The sequence below is a fragment of the Bombina bombina genome, chromosome 3, assembly GCF_027579735.1.
Source record: "Bombina bombina isolate aBomBom1 chromosome 3, aBomBom1.pri, whole genome shotgun sequence".
NCBI lineage: Eukaryota > Metazoa > Chordata > Amphibia > Anura > Bombinatoridae > Bombina > Bombina bombina.
Genome location: NC_069501.1, coordinates 1102878867 through 1102903411, shown reverse-complemented (window position 1 = coordinate 1102903411; position 24545 = coordinate 1102878867).

Sequence of the window (24545 nt, the reverse complement as noted above, 5' to 3'; positions counted from 1 at the left end):
AATAAACGGAAAAAAAAAGTTTACAAAATTAAAAAATCCTAACACTACGAAAAAAAAATAACTTTACAAAAAAACACTAAAATTACGAAAAATAAAAAAAAATTAACGTTACAAAAAAATAATACAATTATCCAAAATCATAAAAACTAAACCTAATCTAATCCCCCTATAAAAACAAAAAAAACACCCCAAAATAAAAACTCCCCCTATTCTAACAATAAACTAATAGCCCTTAAAATGGCCTTTTGTATGGCATTGTCCTGAAACAATCAGCTCTTTTATCTAAAGAAAATTACATTTTTTATTTGAACAGCCAATAGGATTTAAAGGGACATTATACACTCATTTTTTCTTTGCATAAATGTTTTGTAGATGATCTATTTATATAGCCCATAAAGTTGTTTTTTTTAGATAAATGTATAGTTTTGATTATTTTTAAATAACATTGCTCTGATTTTCAGACTCCTAACCAAGCCCCAAAGTTTTATGTGAATACCTTCAGCTATCTTCTCCAGCTTTCTCCTGTTTGTGTAAAGGGTCTTTTCATATGCAAAAGAAGGGGGAGGGGGGAGTGTCTTATTTGCCACTTGCAGTGGGCTTTCCAGCTACCTTTTCAACAGAGCCAAACTGACAGCTTCTAAGTAAGTTTTTAGATTGTTTTATACTGGATTTTTATATCAGTATCTGTGCATCTTATTCTTTATAGTAGTGTCTATTACATGCAGTTATATGAAAATGAGTGTATACTGTCCCTTTAAGCAGCTTTCATCCTATTGACTGATTTGAAAATGTTAGCCCAAATATAAAAGGGGTGCCTTGCATTCAATCTTTAGTGTGCGGCGGAGATTGCATGAAGAGGAGCCTACACAGTGCTAACTGCCGCCGCCCCAGATCCGCACCTCCGGGAAGATGATAGAAGATGTGTTTTTTTTTTTCATTTTGGAGGGTTGGTTGAGTGGGGGGGGGGGGGGTTACTGTTGGAGGGTATTACAGTTTAATACAATATGGATACTACTAAAAGTGACAACATACAAGGTTAAAACAAAATGCATGGATCCATCTCACAAAATTAAAAACTTGCAACGAATAAAAATATACCATAAGATAAAAGACGAGAGATTGCTCCTAAAATGTTATGACTTGCAGCGAGTGGACTAGTGTTGATCTACATGTGGAGTAGTGTCTACAAATAATAATGCGATTACTGCAGACTCACAATTGAAGGCTAAAATTAATACATACAAAATCCAAATACAAACTTCAAATTCAAATACTTCACACAGAAAAAAGTCTAGGTGCTTCACAAAAGAATCCAAATGGATTGGAGATAAAACAGGAAAAAGTGCAAAAAGTATATATATATATATATATATATATATATATATAAAAGCGAAATCTAAAAAGTAAGCTGACCGATCCCCTTACCAATATGACAGGAGGGATCACACTTTGTACGGTCTATGAGGTGAAAATGGTAGGCGGATCCAAAGCGGATTGTGTCACTAATGTAGATCCACACAAAGGGCATTGTAAACTGTGTGAGCTTAACTATGGAATTCTATCAGTTGGCCACAAACGGAATAACAAGTAGTAAAGATTAAAAACACTTCACTCTAGGGCGCAAACAATAAGCTCTGAATAGGATCAATGACCAATTGCCATATTTATGTTAGTATTCAAGGTAGGTTAATTAAAGACAGTGTTATGTTACTATGAACTTTCCCAGAGATGCATTGGGCCAAACAGGAAGGGGAGGTCCTCCATTTTTTGGCGCCAAATTTTCACCAATCATTGTTACATGTACCCTTTAAAAGCCACCAGATTCTACTACACAGTATAGTCTTGAGAAAGGCCTAGTTTAGGCCGAAACGCATTGGCATACTGGTGAGCTTGTTTTTAATTACCAATATTGTTCTTTGAATACAGTGTTGCACTATTTTTTCTCTCTCTTTCTTATTTTCAGGTGTTTATATGCTTATTTGACTATAGACATTCAGCCTTCAAATATGCATATGTGATTTTGGATTTGTTTTTCATCCCTGGCACTAGGTGTGCCCCTTCTATGGTGGAGATCATACTATATACATTTTTTCACTATTTTTCAATTATTTTTTAGTATTTTTTTAGTATTTTTCACTTTTTCAGTTTTTTCAGATTTTTTTATATTTTTCAAATTTTTTATTTTACACGCATTCAATCCCCAACAACACATCTTCACGACACCGGGGGGACCTTTTGATAGACTTCTATATGGAACTATTACCGTGACTGTATTATCCATTTAAGTGGCACTTGGACACTTCACATTCCCCACTGAAGTGGGTCACATTTTATCTCCATCAGGATCTATATATATATATATCTATATATATATATATACTTTTTGCACTTTTTCCTGTTTTATCTCACATCCATTTGGATTCTTTTGTGAAGCACCTAGACTTTTTTCTGTGTGAAGTATTTGAATTTGAAGTTTGTATTTGGATTTTGTATGTATTAATTTTAGCCTTCAATTGTGAGTCTGCGGTAATCGCATTATTATTTGTAGACACTACTCCACATGTAGATCAACACTAGTCCACTCGCTGTAAGTCATAACATTTTAGGAGCAATCTCTCGTCTTTTATCTTATGGTATATTTTTATTAGTTGCAAGTTTTTAATTTTGTGAGACATGGATCCATGCATTTTGTTTTAACCTTGTATGATATCAATGGGGAGAGCCAGCAAAAAAAAGTATAACACCTGCGATCACGGAAACAAAAGCCCTGTAACGCAGCCACATTGATGTTAATGGGAAAAAAGAAAATACAGTTTAAACCTAACACCCTAACATAAACCCCAAGTCTAAACACCCCTAATCTGCTGCCCCTGACATCGCTGACGCCTGCCTACAGTTATTATCCCCTAATCAGCTGCTCCCGATATCGCCGCCACCTAAATAAAATAATTAAACCCTAATGTGCCGCTCCCGATATCGCCGCCACTATACTAAAGTTATTAAGCCCTATTCGGCCACACCCCAACATCACCGCAACTATATTAAAGTTATTAACCCCTATTCCGCCGCTCCCCAACATCGCCACAACTAAATAAAGTTATTAACCCCTAAACCTCTGGCCTCCCACATCACTACCACTAAATAAACCTATTACCCCCTAAACCACCAGCCCCCCCACATCGCAACAACCTAAATGAAACTATATCAACCCCTAAACCTAACCCTAATGTAACCCTAAACCTAACCCTAACCTTAACACTGCCTAGCTATAACATAATGAAATTAGATCTAAATTAAATTTACAATTATTAACTAAATAATTCCTATTTAAAACTAAATAGTTACCTGTGAAATAAAACCTAAGGTAGCTACAATATAACTAATAGTTAGGTTTTATTTTTATTTCATAGGTAAGTTTGTATTTATTTTAACTAGGTAGAATAGTTATTAAATAGTTATTAACTATTTAATAAACTACCTAGCTAAAATAAATACAAACTTACCTGTGAATTAAAACCTAACCTACCTTACAAAACCTAACATTACAAAAAATAAAAAAAACTACCATTACAAAAAATAAAAAAAACTACCATTACAAAATATAAAAAAAACTACCATTACAAAAAAAAATTATCCAAAAAATTAAGATTATTCCTATTCTAATAACCTTTTAAAAAAAAAACACCCCAAAATAAAATAGCCTAATCTAGAATAAACTATCAAGGGCCCTTAAAAGTGCCTTTGGCCTTTTGTAGGGCATTGCCCTAAGTTAAAATAGCTCTTTTGCTCCAAAAAAAAATACAAACATCCCCTAACACTATACAAACCCCCACCCCCCAAACTACCAAGGGCCCTTAAAAGGGCCTTTTGGGGGGCCCTGAAAATGGCCTTTTGTAGGGCATTGTCCTAAGTTAAACTGCTCTTTTGTTAAAAAAAAACACCCCCTAAAAATATACATTACACAAAATAACAAACAAATTATCAAAAATAAAAAAAATATTCCTATTCTAATACCCATAAAAAAACACAAAAATAAAAAACCTAATCTAGAATAAACTACCAATGGCCCTTAAAAGGACCTTTTGTAGGGCATTGCCCTAAAGATAGCAGCTCTTCATCCCGGCAGCAAAGTCCTCATCCAAGCGGCGAGAATTTGAATAGCCAATACGATTTTAGCAGTTCTTATTCCTATTGGCTGATTCAAATTTTTCAGCCAATAGGAATGCAAGGGACGCCATCTTGAATCTCATGCCTTGCATTAAAGATTCAGTGTACAGCGGCGACCGTATGAAGAGTATGCTCTGCGCCGGATGTCTTCAGGATGGACCCGCTCCGTACCTCCGGGATCAAGATAGAAGATGCTGCCTGGATGAAGATTGAAGAGGCCGTCTGGATGAAGACTTCTCTCCGCTTAGATCAGGACTTCGCCGCTGGGATGAAGATTGAAGAGGCCGTCTGGATGAAGACTTCTCGCCGCCTGGATCAGGACTTCAACTCCGGGATGAAGATCGTTCAAGCGGGACTTCAAAAACTGTAAGTGGATCATCAGGGGATAAGTGTTAGGCTTTTTTAAGGGTTTTTTGGGTGTTTTTTTTTTTTAGTTAAGGGTCTGGGCAGTAAAAGAGCTAAATGCCCTTTTAAGGGCAATGCCCATACAAATGCCCTTTTCAGGCTTAGGTATTTTTAGAATTAGGTTTTTTATTTTGGGGGGTTGGTTGGGTGGTGGGTTTTACTGTTGGGGGGGTCTTTGTTTTTTTTTTTACAGGTAAAAGAGCTGATATCTTTGGAGCAATGCCCCACAAAAGGCCCTTTTAAGGGCCATTGGTAGTTTATTGTAGGCTAGGGGGGGTTATTTTGGGTGGGCTTCTTTATTTTGATCGGGCTATTAGATTAGGTGTAATTCTTTTTTATTTTGGATAATTTTGTTTGTTATTTTCCGTAATTTATTATTTGTTATTTTTTGTAACTTAGTATTTTTTTGTTTTTGCAATTAGATACTTTGTAATTTTTAGAGTAGTGTTAGGATTTTTTTTGTGTAGTTTAGTTTAATTTAATTGGTAGTTAGTTTAATTTTAGTTTAATTATTATATTAGTTTAATTGTTAGTTTAAACTTTTTTTTTTAATTTGGCAGGTAAGTTTTAATTTAATTTAAGATAGGGAAATTGTAATTTTTAAATAAAGTTAGGGGGTTGTTAGGTTTAGGGGTAAATAGTTTAGTTTAGTTTATTTCGATGCGGGAGGCTTTCGGTTAAGGGGTTAATAGTTTAGTTTAGTATATTTCGTTGTGGGGGCTTGTCGTTTAGGGGTTAATAGGTTTTAGTATAGTGGCGTCGGTATAGGGCTTAATAACTTTAATATAGTGGGGGCGATGTGGGCGGACGGGAGATTAGGGGTTAATAATATTTAAATAGTGTTTGCGATGTGGGAGGGCGGCAGTTTAGGGGTTAATAACTTTAGTATAGTGGTGAAGATGTCAGGGAGCGGCGGACTAAGGGTTAATATTTTTTTTAAAGTGGCGGCGATATCGGGAGCGTCAGATTAGGGGTTAAGCAATTTAATTTAGTGTTTGTGAGGCGGAAGGGCCTCGGTATAGGGGTTAATAGGTAGTTTATGGGTGTTTAGTGTACTTTTTAACACTTTTTTGAGTTTTATATTACAGCTTTGTTGCGTAAAACTCATAACTACTGACTTTAGATGGCGTTATGGATCTTGTAGTTTTAGGCTGTAATGCTCGCTTTTTAGACAGAACGCAAAACTCGTAATACCAGCGCTATGGGAATCCCATGAAGAAATGTAATTTTTACGAGTGCGGTTCTGACTTTGCGTTACAGGCTTAAAGGCTTGCGGTACACCTATACCGACAAGACTTGTAATGGCTACATTAGGGAAAATGATGCGTTATGGGCCACAATGCTGCTATTTGACTCATAATGCAGAACTCATAATCTAGGTTTTTATTTGGTGTTGACGATGTCGGGGCGGCGGTTTAGGTGTTAATAACTTTATTTAGTGTCGGCGATGTCGGGGGCGGAGGAATAGGGGTATTTAGACTAGGGGTTTATGTTCGGATGTTAGATTTAAACAAAACCTTCTTGTCTCCGTATACATCAATGGGGATTGCATTATAGCGATCGCCATTCCGCAATCGCAGGTGTTAGTTTTTTTCTAACACTTTTTCTCCATTGATATCTATGGGGGAAAACGTGCATGAGCACATCAAGTCAGGACTTGGCTTTTGTGCGGTATGGAACTTAACGCACCATAACGCGCTATGGAAAGTGCATTATGGCTAAATATTTAGCGTTATTTACACACCGGGTTTAGCGCACAACTTGTAATCTTGGTACATGTTATTAAGTGATCTTTGAGTGACTTCACATCATATAAACTTCATTGTGGAATTGCAATAATTAGACAGAGATATTCCAATCTATCTGGTGACCGTTTTTGTATTATCATTTCTATTTCAATAGACAAGATTTCTTGAAAACCCTTTCTGGCCTCTTCTGAATGACACAACTTGGAAGTTCGACACATCTTTGCTGTTCCCATTTTTTCTTTTAAATGGTCACGTTTTATTTATAGACACTGGTCTTTATTAAAAAGTTACAAATATAGTTGAAAACACGATATGAAACTTTTAAGCATGTACACAAGGAACTATGATCATCAGATGTACACAAGGAACTATGATCATCATATATTATTGGATTTAAGGGCCAGTTTAGGGGGCCGATATAACATTGTGCGGGCAGACATGATCCGCTTTTGCAGATCATGTCCACCGCACATCGATTAATGCAGACAGCATACGATGTCAGAATTTATTATTGCACAAGCATTCCGGCCAATCGGTCGCTAGCAGGGGTTGTCAATCATCCCAATCGTATCTGATCGGGATGATTGCTGTCCACCACCTCAGAGGTTGTGGACGAGTTAAGGAGCAGTGGTCTTATGACCACAGCTTCTGAATCTTAACTTATGTTTCCGGCGAGCCTGAAGGCTTGTGTGGAAACCGCAGCATTCGCAAGTAAATAAATCGGCCCCTAGGAGTGGAGCGCAAAATTGCATTTTTGAGAGTGCAATATTTGTGCTACACTCATACTAGTCACTCGTAATGGCTGGTTATTTATCGTGCGCCCACAAAAGGGCGAATATGCTTGTTTGCGGGAGTGCAATAAATTAGTGCTTCACTTGTAATCTGGCCCTAAGTGTTTAAAAAAAGGTTAATTATAAAAGTAAACACTATTATATGTATAAGTAATAAATGACATATCTTGATATTTGCAAAGTGAAAGAATGCATTTAAAGGGACATTACACATCTTAAAATTGTACTATACAATCATTAAATAGTTGCAGTAAAAACTTTGCAATATATAGTTCATTATTTATTTTGTTGCTTTGCAATTCTCATGTATGTCTATATAACCTTGGTTTCCATTATGTAATCTTTCTTCTGAGGAAAATTAGGGGCAGATCATGTTTGCAAATGTTGGCTGTCTGGAATATACCAATGTTAAAGGGACTTTAAACTATGTTAAATGGTTACTTAAAAATTTATATATACCTCACAGCCATATAATCTGTCCCTAATTGTCCTCAGAAGAAAATATTAGATATGGGAGACCTAGGTTTCAAAACCGCAGTACCTATTACTTTATAGAAACTAAAGTGAAAAGCTGTGTTATTCTTATGTGTTTCCAATGACTTTTCATTCTAGCTGCAGAGTATAATCTAGATGGGAAATTGCTCCTCTAGGTTTATTTTTGTATATAGCTGTTTTGCTCATTGAAAACGAACCCCTTTTAAACGGGCTGAGCTTGCAGAGTGAGCAGATAGCAGATATCCTTATCATATATTTCCCCATGCACACATCCTTATTATCTCTCTGTCTATACAAAAAAGCTGATACTCAGAGAGAGCAACTGAGAATTAACACTGTTGTATTTGTTACTCCCACTGGGCTGATTCTTGTTTACATAGCTTGTTTATAAAAAATACAAAGTATTTCAGTATAGGTGGTAGTTTTAACAGGGAAATCAGCTATTTAAAGTGTTAAAGAGGCTATCTCAAATGATTTATTATACTCCACCAGGTAAAATTGAATACTGGGAACAATGCCCCTTTAAAAAGTTTGAGACAAGCCTATGGGGCCGATTTATCAATGTCTGGTGAACATAATACGCTGTAGCGTATCATGTCCGACAGATATCGCTAAATGCCGACAGCAAGCGCTGTTGGCATTTAACATTGCACAAGCAGTTCTGGTGAACTGCTTGTGCAATGCCGCCCCCTGCAGATTTGCGGCCAATTGGCTGCTAGCAGGGGGTGTCAATCAACCTGATCGTACATGATCGGGCGAATTGATGTCTGCAGCCTCAGAGCAAGCGGACAAGTTAAGGAGCAGCGGAAACAGAGTCATTGTGGCACATTCAAGCCATGATAAATCGGCCCCTTGGTCTGATAATTTTATGCACTTTGCCCCAATGTGAGTGCAGAAAAATACACTTTCCTGTTATACCATAATCCTAATTTTATAAATTAAAGGGACATGAAAGTCAAAATTAATTTTTAATTTTTCAGATAGAGCATGTAATATCAAGAGACTTTTCAATATACTTATATAATCAAGTTTAGTTCAATTAGTATCTTTTGTTGAAATGCATACCGAAGCAGGCTCAGGAACAGCGATACTCTATCAAGACCTACCAGTTGATTGGTGGCTGTGCCCATATGACTCTTGTCATTGGTTCACCAGATATGTTCAGCTAGCTCCCAGTAGTGAATGGTTGCATTGACTTTAACAATGTGTTTAAAAAGACCTAAAACAAGTTGGGATAGAGACAAAATATAATAACATTTACTTTAATTACTTTACCTGCAAATTAATACTGCAGTGTATCGCTATTGACCCTTTCTTTTAAGTTTCAGAATTGTACAGCTCTAACTCCCCCCCAAACATTTTCTTCTATGGCTGTATCTATATCTATTGCTGCTTTGGTAGAATGCAAAAGTGCATAGTGATTATCTGCTGGAGTATGCATAGAAACTGTGAACTCAGTTGAAATACAATGCCTGTGTCTAAACACTGATAGGGGGTGGAGCAGACTACTGCAGACAACATGGCTATGTAATTAATTTAGCTTCTTTTTGAAAATTATTTTATAATTAATTTTTAAACAATTTTTTATGCAAACTATTTTTACTTAATTGGCTATTTTACAATATGTACAGATCTCAACATGTTTTATGGCACTTTAACCCCTGTGAAATACTTTCAACATATTAGCGAAGAAACATTTTTTTAAATATACAGTTATTCTTTCCAATGTTATTGGGTTTTCCCTGGAAACCATCAGTTAAATTATACTGGTGGTTTCCTGTTTTAAACTGGAAACCACCAGTATAGTTTTAAAATCATGCCAGCAAACAAAACAATCAATTTGAAATGGATTGTTTTGTTTGCTGGAATGATTTTAAAACTTTTAAATACTTATGTTTCATAACTAAATAAATGTTGATATATTAAATAAGTGGATTCTAAAGTTTCATGAAAGCAAATATAATGAAGCTCAAATATGTACAGGGATTTAGTGAAAAAGATAAATTGGCTTTTCTAAACAAATCAAACCATCTAATAGCTGTGTTATGACCTCTTATTTTATTTAGAACCGAATTGCATGTTTAATTTCTTAATGGACTAAAGTGGGAAATTATTTGCAAATTATACATATATTTTGTTACACTTAGCTAGAAAGAGCTCAGAAAAGCAAAGTGGAGGTTGAGCTAAAAAATCTCAGTGTAATTAATAATAGATAGTGACAAACAAAGGTGAATTTCAGATAAAATGATTATAGTTAACATATGACATTAAATGCCACAAAAATGTTACTAGGTATCAGAAGGGAAAGACATCTATGGAACCAACACTATTTAAACACTTAGGGCCAGATTACAAGTGGAGCATAATTTAACTCTCCTGCACGAGTGTTAACTGCGCTAAAAATAAACTTTTTGTGTGCGTCTGGTTGCGCTCGTATTAAAAGTTGAAAGTGAAACCTTTTCGCTCGCACCCTAACCCGAAGGGGAGTAAAAAGCCAAACTTAGGATATCGCATGTGCATTCACTTATTCCACAATAGAAGTCAATAGAGCAAAAAATGTGTGAAATTTTAGGTCTTCCACCATATTTGTCTTCATATGTATCAAATTTGTTTTAGGAATTGTTTGATAGGGTACCCTGTTGCTTTGTATTGTAGGTAATAAATGTTACCTTTTAAATATATGCACTGATTGTTTCACTTTAGTCTCTGTTGGTGCTCCCTCATCTTGTACAATTGCTATTTGTTTTAAGTTTTTTTAGGGAACCGTTTTGGAAGTTTGTGATAATATATGTGTAGGCGCTGTATTACTCCTTGTTAAATATTCCTGTTTACAGGAAGTACAAATATACGGTATGTTTGTTCATACAACAAATTTTGGATATGTTCATAAATTAACATTTTTAAATACTGCTGAAGGTGCACATCTTTTAAACTTTATTATTAACAGACAGCCAGATTACGAGTTTTGCGTTATGGCTGCTCACTAATTACTTGTACGTTATTTTCACCGCTCACCTTTCATAGCGCTGGTATTACAGGTTTTAAAAAACCCGGCTTGTACGAGCGATATGGTTGCGTTGAGCTCCATACCTCACCCAAATACAAGCAGTGTTTTGACGTGCTCGTGCACGATTTCCCCATAGACATCAATGTGGAGAGCGGCCAAAAAAAAAGCCTAACACCTGCGATCACGGAAACAAAAGCTCTGTAACGCAGCCCCATTGATGTCTATGAGGGAAAAAAAGACATAAACCCCACGTCTAAACACCCCTAATCTGCTGCCCATAACATCGCCACCACCTACATAAAACTATTAACCACTAATCTGCCGCCCTTAAAGGGACAGTATACTGTAAAATAGTTTTTCCCTTACTGTGTTTACAATTGCTTTTTTTACCAACTGCAGAGTAAAAAATATATGAAAATTAGATTTTTAAGGCTTATTTGTGTATATTAAAGCTCTGATTTTTTGTTTTGAAGCCACAACCTAATAAAATGGATTGAGCTTGTAGGTATAATCAGATCTCATTACTGTATCACATTGTGCACATATACCTGCTTCTTTATCTTATATCTGTCCTTAAAACAATCACCAGTACTTTGAGAGAACAATGGAAAATCAACATTGTATTACCTTATCTCTGTTATATCCGACTGGGAGTGTAATTTCTTCTGCTGGCTGTGTTTACAAAGCTTATCTATAGCTGGTACGCGCGGCCACAAACTTTCAGAATAGGTGGGGATACCACATGCTAAATTAACAATTTCAAATGCCAATATAAGGGTAAAGGAGCTACTTGTAAACAATTTAATACACTCCAGCAGGTAAAGTGGATCATTGGGAACAAATTAAAGGGGAGAAAATTTTTGAGTAAACTGTCCCTTTAACATCGCTGCCACATAAATTAAACTATTAACCCCTAATCTGCTGCCCCTAACATCGCCGCCACTTACATTACAGTTATTAACCCCTAAACCGCTGTCCTCCTGCATCACAAACATTATTTAAATATTATTAACCCCTAATCTGCCGTCCACTCACACTGCCGCTATAATAAACCTATTAACCCCTAAACCTAACCCTAACGTAACCCTAACCCTAACAACCCTTAACTTAAATATAATTAAAATAAATCTAAATTAAAGTTACAATTATTACCTAAATAATTCCTATTTAAAACTAAATACATACTTACCTGTAAAATAAAACCTAAACTAGCTACAATATTAGCTAGCTTAGGTTTTATTTTTATTTCACAGCTAAGTTTGTATTTATTTTAACTAGGTAGACTAGTTAGTAAATAGTTATTAACTATTTACTAGCTACCTAGTTAAAATAAATACAAACTTACCTGTGAAATAAAACCTAACCTGCCTTACACTAAAACCTAACATTACAATAACATTAAATTAATTAAATTAAGAAAATACATTTATCTAAATTACCAAAAAAATAAACACTAAATTACACAAAATAAATAACAAAATTATCAAAAATATAAATTAATTACTCCTAATCTAAGAGCCCTATCAAAATAAAAAAAGCCCACCCAAAATAAAAAAACCCTAGCCTACACTAAACTGCCAATAGCTCTTAGAAGGGCCTTTTGCAGGGCATTGCCCCAAAGAAATCAGCTCTTTTACCTGTAAAAAAAAATACAAACACCCCCCAACAGTAAAACCCATCACCCACACAACCAAACCCCCCAAATAAAAACATATCTAAATCAAACTAAGCTCCCCATTGCCCTAAAAAAGGGCATTTGGATGGTCATTGTCCTTAAAAGGGCATTTAGCTATTTTACTGACCAAACCCTAAGCTAAAAATAAAACCCACCCAATAAACCCTTAAAAAAACCTAACACTAACCCCTGACGATCCACTTACAGTTTTCGAAGATTGGACATCCATCCTCATCCAGGCCGCAGAAGTCCTCCTTGAAGCCGGCAGAAGTCTTTATCCAAGCGGGCAGAAGTCTTCATCCAGAAAGCATCTTCTGTCTTCATCCATCTGGCGTGGAGCGGGTCCATCTTCAAGACATCCGGCGCGGAGCATCCTCTTCTTCCAATGGTCAATGAAGAATACAGTTTCCCTTTAAGGTATGTCATCCAAGATGGCGTCCCTTACATTCCGATTGGCTGATAAAATTCTATCAGCCAATAGGAATTAAAGGGTAAAAAATCCTAGGATTGAGCTTTCATCCTATTGGCTGATCCCAGGATCCCAGCCAATCGGAATGTAAGGGACACCATCTTGGATGACGTACCTTAAAGAGAAACTGTATTCTTCATTGACCATTGGAAGAAGAGGATGCTCCGCACCGGATGTCTTGAAGAAGGACCCGCTCCGTGCCGGATGGATAAAGATAGAAGATGCCGTCTGGATGAAGATTTCTGCCCGCTTGGATGAAGACTTCTGCCGCCTGGATGAGGATGGATGTCAGGTGATATTTTCCTGTCAGCTTTTTACAGTTATACTGCATCAGTTTCAAGTGATTTAGCATATGAGTATTATGTCCCTTTAAACTCACTTTAGTTAATTTATGTTCATGGTTGCGTTCGTTTCAAAGAAATTTATTTGACATTTTTGTTTCCAACTAAAATATTTGTTCAAGCTAGAGTGCAGATTCTTGACATTTTTCTTTATCTGAAGCTGTAATGGGCTAGATAAGCTTTAATTTTGTCATTTTATTTAATTATTAAAGTGTCAGGAAACCCCAAAAATGTCATTCATGATTGATGATACATCTAATTTTTGTGCACTGCATTTTTGGTAAAACAAAAAAGTTTACTTAAAGGTACAGTGACTACTTGTATACTTACTATGCTGAAATTGTCTAGTCTTAAAGGGACATGAAACATTTTTTTTTAATTCATGATTCACATGTACTAGCAACTTTTCAATTTATTAATTTTATCTAATATATTTCTTTTTCTCAGTATCTTTTGTTGAAAAACTTACCTACAGGTAGGCTAAGGCTCAGAAGCAGGAAGGGAGTGATGATTGGTGGCTACACATATATGCCTCTGTCATGTATGCCAACCTGCTATCACTGTCTCTTTAAGACTGCCTTCTCTACTTCTATCAGTCAAGCTGTTTGGGGCGTTGTCTGCATAGATTCTACTACTGGAACCTACCTGCCTAATTAATTATTCATGCAACTGATTCTCTAAGTCTCTATTTAGCTATACTCAGGTCTATTGTTCTTGGTACTAGCTTTAAAGTTTGTTCCGGATATACAGATTCCTGTATTTGTTTCCAGCATTTCTTTCCTAGAGATATTCAAGTCATGGCTTACCTGTCTACTAAAGCCTGATTTCTACTTACCGCAAGTAACCATACCTTTCCTGCTTTGTTTCCTGGGCACCGCTATTTTGAAAATTCTGAACTCAATCTAAATTACAAGTTTGTATTTTGCTGTGATAATTCTCTGATTGCTACAACTGAATCATACTCTGAAGTTTACCCACCAGCTTTTAACATTGTATTGTTTGAATTTTATATGGTTTTAATAAATCAGTTTTTAAACTGCGACAGTGTTTACAAGCCCTAATTGCCAGGTGCACATATGTGTTGGGCCTACTGTTTGGTTCATCACTGTGAGTGTGTTTGAGCTGTCCCTGGACTACGTGCAGCTGTCAGCAGGAGGTGAGCTGACACACCTTTATACTGCTAGGCTGCGTCTACTAGCACATAAGGGTGCTCTATAAAAATGTGAGTACCCTGTGTTTGATATTTTCTATCTGATGTGTCTATTTGGTGACTGATACACACATGAGGCACCTCTCTTATATTTGCTAGATACCAGGGGCAAGACTACAGGGGGGCAGAGTTCGCAGCTGCGACCAGGTCCCCGAGCGTGGGGGCCCAGCTTAAAAAAAAAAAAAAATCCAATAAAGAACATTGACCTGCCACTGCCTGCACTGATATCATGTGAGTGTGACGTGATGCTTCATTAGTGTCTCTGTCTCTGACTACAGGGGTTAGTGTTTCTGTTTTACCCATTGGTGTTTATGTGTATGTGTGTATGTATGTGACTGTGTGTGTATTTATGCATGTATGTGTGTGTGTGTATGTTTGTGGAACCAGCAAATTACAGATCTTGTTACTACAGCATGGGGGGGGCGGGGGTAAACAGTGTCACTATACAGTACCACTATATACAGTACGGGGGGCTGGACCATGTCACAGACTACTGTGGTCACTCTATAAAGTACTGGGGTGGGTAGGGTCAGGCCAGCCATCTCACCGGCAGATTATAGACTGTGTCACTAACTCACTATATATAGTACTGGTGGGTTAAACAGTGTCACTATATACAGTAATAGGGGGTCAGACCATCTCACAGACTGTGGGCACAGGGTACCTCCTTTTGCAGACGTAATCTGATTCACATTTTTTTTCTGTGTTAAATGTTTAAAAATAAAGATATGTATCAAATTCACATTTTTTTTTTGGGGGGGGGGGGGGGGCCTTCTTAGATTCTTGCACCTGGGCCCTGTAGTTTCTAGTTACGTCTCTGCTAGATGCTGTTGTTTTATTTCACTACATTCATGTTAAGAGGAGTGCAGCCACTGTAATCCTAAAATTGCTATAGGAAATGTAACCCCCTGATGAACTGACAATACATGGGAGTCCAGAAGCTTTAACCCCTGATGAACTGACAATACATGGGAGTCCAGAGGCTTTAACCCCTGATGAACTGACAATACATGGGAGTCCAGAAGCTTTAACCCCTGATGAACTGTTAATATATGGGAGTTCAGTATATCCTGTGACTAGGATTATTGTTGTGTATCATTATCTGTATATACTTTGTTTCACCTTGTATATTTTATGTATTCTATCATTAAGTGCCCCCTATAGAGCCATTTGTATAGTTCTTGTTGAATTATGGCTTAACAATGTGTTCAGCTAGCTCCCTCAAAGTAGTGTATTGCTTTACCTTCAACAAAGGATACCAAGATAATGAAGCAAAATTGTTAATAGAAATAAAATAAAAAGTTGCTTACAAATTTATGGTCTATTTCAGGGGTCAGCAACCTTGCCTCTCCAGATGTTTTGGAACTACATTTACCATGATGCTAAGACATTCTTTAGGCTGTATAGGCATCATGGGAAATGTAATTCCAAAACATCAGGAGAGCCAAGGTTGCTGACCCCTGGTCTATCTGAATCATTAAAGAAAATATTTGGGTTTCATAGTGAAATCCAATTTTTTTTTCTTTTATGATTCTTTAGATACAACATACACATTTAAACAACTTTCCAATTTCCTTCTATTATTTTTATTATATATAGAACTCAAGTTGCTCTTTTACTTTCTATTTAGGTTACAAATGATAAAAACAAAGAACAAATACAACACAGTACACAGTCACATACATACATATACACACTCATTTTCCACACCACACATACTTGTCGGTTGACAAGCAAATTGTTGTGTTACTCATGTGGTATTTCTCATACATGTAGACTCCAGCCTCCAAATCTCTTTTAAAAGACCTTTATTGTTGCATTTGTTGGGTCCAAAACAGAACAATGTTTCATGTCTGCAATAGGCTCTTAGTTATGTATCTAAGGGCCTATTGCAGGCTTGAAACTTTGTTCTTTCTGTTTTCAACCCAACAAATGCAACAATAAAGGTTTTTTAAAAGAGATTTGGAGGCTGGAGTCTTCATGTTTGAGAAATATTGGTAAGGACTTGAAAATTCTGTGACTCCGTGCCCCTGCAAAAGGTATGCTGTTTTCCACTTTTCTGGGTTACTCATGCGGTGTCAGTAACACCATGTTATTGCGTCAACCATTTTACTGTGTCCACACAACCCCATTACCACACATACTTGTCGGTTTAATTTGCGCAAAGTGGTTTTACTCTTGCAGTGTCAGTAACACCATGGTATTGTGTTAACCAACTACCATTTTTACTAACCGCACACACACTCTCACTCTCACATGCCTACTTTAATTTTAAAAATTAATTTTGTCTGCTGGCTTTGCAGTATAAGTTTTACTTTCCCAGTTTGAGTCTGTTTGTTCTGAAACTGTGCTGTTATTTTTTTTATACTATTTTAAAATAGTTTCTGCCGGCAGCAACCATTTATTTTAATTAAAAAAAAATGCAAATTAATAATCTCTGTGTTTAGTAAGTAAAGTTGTTGAGGGCCTATGATCACTGATCAGGTCCCCATAAATAAGTTCTCCACTGCTCACTCTACATTTACTTTTTTTTTTATCATTTGATCACAGAGTTCTAAGTCTGCCAAATAGTATTTTCCTCTTGAGTGACAACTAAATATGACTTTGTCTGGGAAAAAAAAAACAACGCAGCTGCAGAGCCTTTCCTTCCCTTCCCTAGCTGCTACAATAGGAACCAAAAGAACATCAGTGGCTGTTGGCACTCTGTTTTGATTGTTTGGATCACAACCTTTGGCCAACGTTACATAAACATTATGTGTGACTGACCCACTTAAAAAAGTAGCAGTACCACCAGCATTGCTATGCTGCTACTGTGAAAAAACACTGAATGTATCTGTTCATAGCCTCCTCCAGTTCATCCACAGATATGAGCCTTTGAGCAGCTCTGCAATAAGTTAAAAATTGTGCTTTCACTTCCATCCCTACTCCTGAGAATGCTGGTTGGCTAGATAACGTCACATGCTTCCACTGACAGCCTTAGAGCGCTGCTCCTTCCTGGTTTGCACTTATTGGATACAATGCCTGCTTGTTTCATATAAAACAGCATTCACCAACCAAAAATGAAAATTTTAAAAGAAAATAAAGCATTTTTTTTTTCAGACATTTAATTTTTGGTAAAGCAAAGAATAAAATGAAATACCATTTTCATTGTTTTCTTTCATTCTTGCAAAAACTAATGTCTTGAAGCACTAAATCCGCTTGTGTCCAGAAGTGAGGTATGCAGCGATTGCACAGTTACGCTGCTTCCGGCAATGCTGTGCTAGGAAATCCCTTAACGACCATTTGACCTACAGGGTACGTCAGTCATTAAGGGGTGTTAAAGTATATTGCAAAGTTGTTTTATTATGCCTAATTAAACATTATGTTTACATAACTAAATCTAAAGGTCCTTATTCATATGAGGATATCCATTTCTTTTTACTATAGAGTTTATGGGGGAAAACACACTGTTTATAATCTTGCTTATTAAAATTTGATTTAACAAAAAAAATTTTTTTTAGAAGAACTATATTTTATTTTAATTCACATTCACTGTATTCAACCCTATAATCCCTAGCAATAGTAAAGTGCTTCTTGCAAACTTTTATACATATTTGGTATACACAAATATTATCTTCAATTTGTAGAAATATATATTGACTTATTACTATAATCTTTTTATACCACTACTGATGTGCAAAGAAAAGGTTACACTAGAATGTGTAGCAACCAACACTGTTACACAAATACATGTCCTAGAAAAACCCTGGTACTCCAATAGAAAAAATCAATTTAGCCTCCTTCTGGCCAAGGATGTACTATGTGCTATGAATAGAGGATTAGGTTATCCCGTACTCTTTTTTTTTTTTTTTTTTTTTAAATAGGTGAACTAGTAGGGGTAATATACTTCATGAAGAGGCTAGAGTTGGTTTAATTTATTTTCCAGCTTAAAGCTCTGGCTTGATTAAATGGAAAGGAAAGGTAGGTCTGAGAATAAGCATAGATGGGCTAATTAGCTACTTTGTGCACATGTATAAGATTATTGTCAGTATATTTGAGGGAGTAACTAAATGGTACAATATATTTTCCATTTCCTTCATGGAATATAATGTATGTACAAATGCTATGAATGGAAAAAAAACTTTCTTATTTTAATTATAATTATTTTCAGTTTCAATTGAGCCCTTAAGACTCTTTGCTTTCTATTTCAAGATTTTCAAATGTGTAATCCACTTACATTCAAGGTCTGTTTTTTCTTTGTTTTTCTTTATAAATTGCACTTCTTCTCATTTGTATTCATAAGCTTTCTCTTTTCACATTCAAATACCTTCTAGCAGTCTGGTAGTAAATGTGTAAAACAGATAATTATGTATAATGACAATAAACGTCTACAACAAAACATTCATATGTAACGCGTAAAGCTTAAATTTTAGATGAGACCAAGGCAAATTGTTGCCTGCATATATAATGAATTTATGGTTTTGCAGACTCCTATTATTTGCTATATAAAATAAATAAAACCAAGCAATTATGTTGTAAAATTAACGATTTGTATGAATTCACATGTTCCACATAAAACAATATAATGTACATTTGTATGTAATATTATTACAGTTATTGAAAAGAAAATATTACTAGCCAATTCATACTTGTTACCCAATCTCTAAAATGGATAATTAGGAAAATATAAAAACTATTGCATAGAAAAATACTACTTGCCAGATTCTACCCAATCTATAAAATGGATGGTTATAGAACTGGCTATGTTTAGGGGCTGTGAGGATGCAGTATGGAAATTATATGATTGCATCATTATTAATACACAGTAAATGGTGGCTGAACCTTACTATATCGCCACCTACTGGTCAAGATGGTAATCACACATATTCCATTTGATACAGGTACAAATCCCCAAATCCGAAATTCTAGAATTATTCTGAAATCCATTTTTTTTTATTAAAGGGACAGTCTACAATAGACTTTTTATTGTTTTAAAAGATAGATTATTCCTTTATTACCCATTCCCCAGTTTTGCATAACCAACACCGTTATATTAATATACTTTTTACCTCTGTGATTACCTTGTATCTAAGCATCTTCTGACAGCCCCCTGATCACATAACTTTTAATTTATTATCTATTGGCTTGCATTTAGTACTGTGTTGTGCTTGATCTTAAATAACTCCTCGTGCATGAACACAATGTTATCTCTAAGGCCCACATGAAGTAGCAGTATCCTGTGGTGAAAAGCAAATAAAAAAGCATGTGATTAGTGGGCTGTCTGTAGTGGCTTAGAAACAGGCAGAAATGTAGAGGTTTAGAGGTTATAAAGTATATTAATATAACAATGTTGGTTGTGCAAAGCTGGGGAATGGGTAGTAAATGCATTATCTATCGTTTTAAACAATAACAATTTTAGTGTAGACTGTTCCTGTAATTAAAATAAAATAGTTACTTTTTTGTGATTGTAAGTTACAGTTCTCTGTTTATTTTAAAGAAATTGTATCGTGGTTAGTATTTATAACCATCTGCCATTCCATCTTGTTTGTTTGTGACCAATATTTTTTTTCAAATAACAAAAACAGAAGTCACGAAAATCATGGTTTCCATAATTGTGATTTACATTAGCTTGAACACTGTGTTGGCACAGTACAGTAATAGGAATATATTATTTGGTGCTAGTAGAACAACTGCATTTATGTGCTCAGACTAGGTGAGTTGTTGTAGAGTAGAGATGTACTGCTTTGTAACTAGGCACAATAATGTTTGGCTATTCAGCATTCTTTTGTATAAACTAGTGCTATATTGTCAGGATCTCTCAGTAGTGGTGTCTGTTGCTTTAAGTGGATCACCAATCACTTACATACTGTTCCTTTAAATACTTCCCGCCTGCTAAGCTCAGTGCTTAGTATTGTGTTTTCTGCAAGCAAGCAGCAAGCTACTCCCTAAGCTTTCCAGTCTTCTAAAAACCAATTCTTCCTTACCTAAGGACATATCCTGTTTGTGTGAAAGAACTTCGAATACTGTTTCAAGTTTGTTACCTTTACAAATCTACCTCTCAGTTTTATTCCACAGACTCTGTTCAACAAGACCGCTTTAAGGAGAACGGATTACAACTTTCACTGCTGTCAGTCGTCAACTGTTAAGTCTACCTACTGTGGCCACAAGTAAGGTACATTAATAGGATACATTGATAATTACTTGGAATAGTGAAACAAACTTACTGTTTATCATAACGCTTTAACTTTGTTTACAAAGCACGGAGATCCGTTACGTCACAGTGTTTCTCCTGTCACTCAACTGACGTCTCCTACGATTCTCCTCCTGCCGTAACTCACGCAACTTTCTCACTTGCCGAATTAGACCGGCTGCTGTCTGACACGCTTCCCGAGCCTGAGACTAGAACTGAGGAGTATCTTCTCTACTTAAGGACACAATCTCTCCTGAAGTACCGAATAGGATCAGCTAAGCCGTCAGAGACATTCGGAGGTTAAGTCCTCTGTAAGGTACTTTAGAGAATAACATCTTTGTGGATACTGATTTAACTCCTGATTCTTGATAACTAAAAAACTAGTGACATTACTTCAAGCGTTGACATTACTTGTTATCAGAGGAGAAGGTGATACAAAATTACACTACAAAAAAATAGACTGTTGCTGAGGTGATTTATATTACTAACTTGTATCCCACTTATATGGACAGAAGCCATATTAAGCTGCAGTACCACTTTTGTCCTTAAGAAAGTTTTTCTTTCCTCTCATTCTATTTCTTGTATAGATTTTCTTCCTCCTCCTCAAATGTTGGAGAGTAGAACATTAAACTAAATCAACTCCACACAACCACCAATATTCAAATACTCCTTTAATAGTGTTTGATAGTTTGGATGTGTAACATATAAATTATTTGAAGTGCAAATCATCAGTTGAGAACCATAATCAATTAATCAAGGCTGTTTAACATAATACTAAGCCATAATAAAATGGAGCCTGGTGATTTGCCTCAGATAGTTTATAACCTATCTCAAAAAGTTGATTTAATGGGACAAGCAATACGTGATCTGCAAAGTGAAAATAGAGCTTTAAAAGATGTCATAAAAGACTCTATAAAAAGTAAGTCAGATCATACTCCAGAACCCCAGGTGTCTATGCCGGAGCCATTCTCAGGAGATAGGAGGGCATATAGACATTTCAAGAACGCATGTCATTTGCTTTACTCCCTGAAACCCCTAACTTATTCCACTGAAAGGGTGAAGGTGTTGACTACAATATCCTTCTTGAGATTAGAACCTAGGATTTGGGCGGATCACCTGTGTGAGACAGAGGATCCCCTTCTAGGTTCTTTAACTAACTTCTTTGAAGCCATGGATGAACTATATCAGGATTCAGACATGCAACTTACAGCTGAGTACAAAATGAGGAATCTGAAACAAGGGAAAAAACCCGTAGAAGATTATATAACTGAATTTAAGTTATATTCTTCAGATTCCTCATGGAGTGCAATATCATTAAGGAATCAATTCCGCCTTGGTTTAGCCGAAAATATCAAAGACTAATTATCAAGAGTGGAACTCCCCAACACCCTAGATGCTTTAATGAGATTATCCACGCGTATTGATAGACGTCTCCGCGAAAGGAAAGCTGAACTGGTTAACCCAGAGTTCCAACCAAGATTTAAAGCAGAAGCTTTTAATCCTCAAACCGCATCTCCCAGCTCAACCTCTACACCTATGGAGATAGGTATGATACGTGGACCGTTATCGCAAGAGGAAAGGATCCGAAGAAAAAATAACCATCTCTGCATGTACTGTGCCAGTTCCAAGCATATAGTTCAAGAATGTCCTATCCTCCAAAGAAACAAAAAGAGTAAGTCTATCTGTTTTAACACATCATGTGTTACTGATGAATCCCAACCTTACTGCAAACTATCTCTTGTTTTACAGTGGGACCTTAAAATATTGAAGACCAGTGCTATTCTGGATTCTGGAGCCGTGGGAAATTTCATGGATATCAGTATTGTTCAATCAAATAAAATTCCCATTATTTCAAAACCATCTCCTGTCTCTGTTCAAGTTATTGATGGGTCCACTATAGAGTTTGGTCCCATTACACACCACACTATTCATTTGCTAGTAGTTGCAAGTAACGGTCACACAGAACACATATCTTTTGATATGATTCCCTCTCCTCACTTTCCCGTTATCTTGGGGGTAAACTGGTTACAGTTACATAATCCTTCCATAAACTGGAGCTCTTTACAATTACAATTCAATTCTAATTATTGCGCCACTACCTGTTTTCCTAACCGTTTTATTCTGCATTCCTCTCCACAGAATGATTCTATTCCTTCACATTACAAGGATTTTGAAGACGTATTCAGTAAAGTTGAAGCTGAAAATTTACCACCTCATCGAATATACGATTGTCCTATCCAACTTGTACCAGGGGCATCCATACCTGTTGGGCATTTATATCCCATGAGTCAACCCGAACTCAATCACTTAAAAAACTATTTACAGGATAATCTCAAAAAAGGCTTCATCAGGCCATCAACATCCCCCGCTGGTGCGGGAATGTTTTTCGTTACAAATAAGGATTCCACTCTTCGACCGATAATAGATTACAGAGAACTAAACAAACAAACCATAAAAAACAGGTATCCCCTACCATTGATTCCTGAGATGATCGAAAGATTATCCACTGCTACAATTTTCACTAAATTGGACTTAAGGGGGGCTTATAACCTCATCCGCATCAAGGAAGGACATGAATGGCTCACAGCCTTCAGGACGAGGTACGGGTTATTCGAATACCTGGTTATGCCATTTGGGTTGACGAACGCGCCCGCCACATTCCAGCATTTTATAAACGATATCTTCAGAGATTTGCTGGATGTGTGCGTGGTTATTTACCTCGACGACATTCTCATATACTCTGATACAATGGAAGACCACATTAAACATGTGAGGTGGGTTTTATCTCGCTTAAGGATTCACAAGTTATATGCAAAACCTGAAAAGTGTTCCTTTCACCAAACGACTATATCCTTTCTTGGATATACAATATCACCTGAAGGTATACAAATGCAATCAGAAAAGGTAGATGCTGTGAAAAACTGGCCTACCCCAAAAAATAGAAAGGAAGTACAACGATTTTTGGGGTTTTCAAACTACTACCGTAAATTCATCCGAAATTTCTCCGCTATAGTAAAACCACTTACTCAGCTCACCAGTATCAACAAAACATTTACTTGGGATTCCAAGGCCATTAATGCCTTTAACACCCTTAAAGAACGTTTTACTACTGCCCCATCCTACAATATCCTGATATCAATCAGCGTTACATACTCGAAGTCGATTCTTCGGATTTCGCCATAGGGGCAGTCCTGTCTCAACAAAAGGCTCTGAATGAACCACTGTATCCTATATCTTATTATTCCAAATCAATGTCATCCGCCGAATTAAACTATACGATTGGGGACAAAGAACTGCTGGCTATACGTAGAGCACTTGAGTTCTGGAGGCACATTCTAGAGGGAGCCAAACATCCAATCACCATTTACACGGATCATAAAAATCTCCAATTTCTGCAAAATAACAAAACCTTGTCCGCAAGACAGGTTCGTTGGTCTCTCTACTTTTCAAGATTTGACTTCCATATCGTCTATAGACCAGCTATAAAGAATGGGAAGGCAGATGCTCTATCAAGATACGTTAGGTCCTCCACAGAAAAAGTTTCTCCACTTTCTATTATTCCAGCAGAGAGGTTTATCCAAGACCCAAAGAACGTCAATGTCCTTTCAACACTGACAACTCTTCCATCAACTTCTAATAGGGTTTTCCTTCCTGAGAATCAAAGAGATAAAATACTTGAACAATATCATGACTCACCTATGGCTGGACATCCAGGAAGTAAACGAACTTTAGACCTAATAAAACGGAAATACTATTGGCACAACATGAGAACGACTATTAATGAATATATAAAAACTTGTGTTGTACGTCAAACCTCAAAGAATGAGAAAAAAATCACCCTATGGATTATTGATGTCCTTACCAATCCCAGACAGACCTTAGCAACAACTAGGGATGGACTTCATAGTCGATCTACCCCCATCAAAAAACCAAACTACCATTCTTGTAGTCATTGATACCCTGACGAAAATGGCTCATTTCATACCTTATCACAAGGTACCATCATCAAGTGAAACTGCTTCCTTATTCATAGATAATGTGGTTAAATATCATGGAGTACCATCAGTG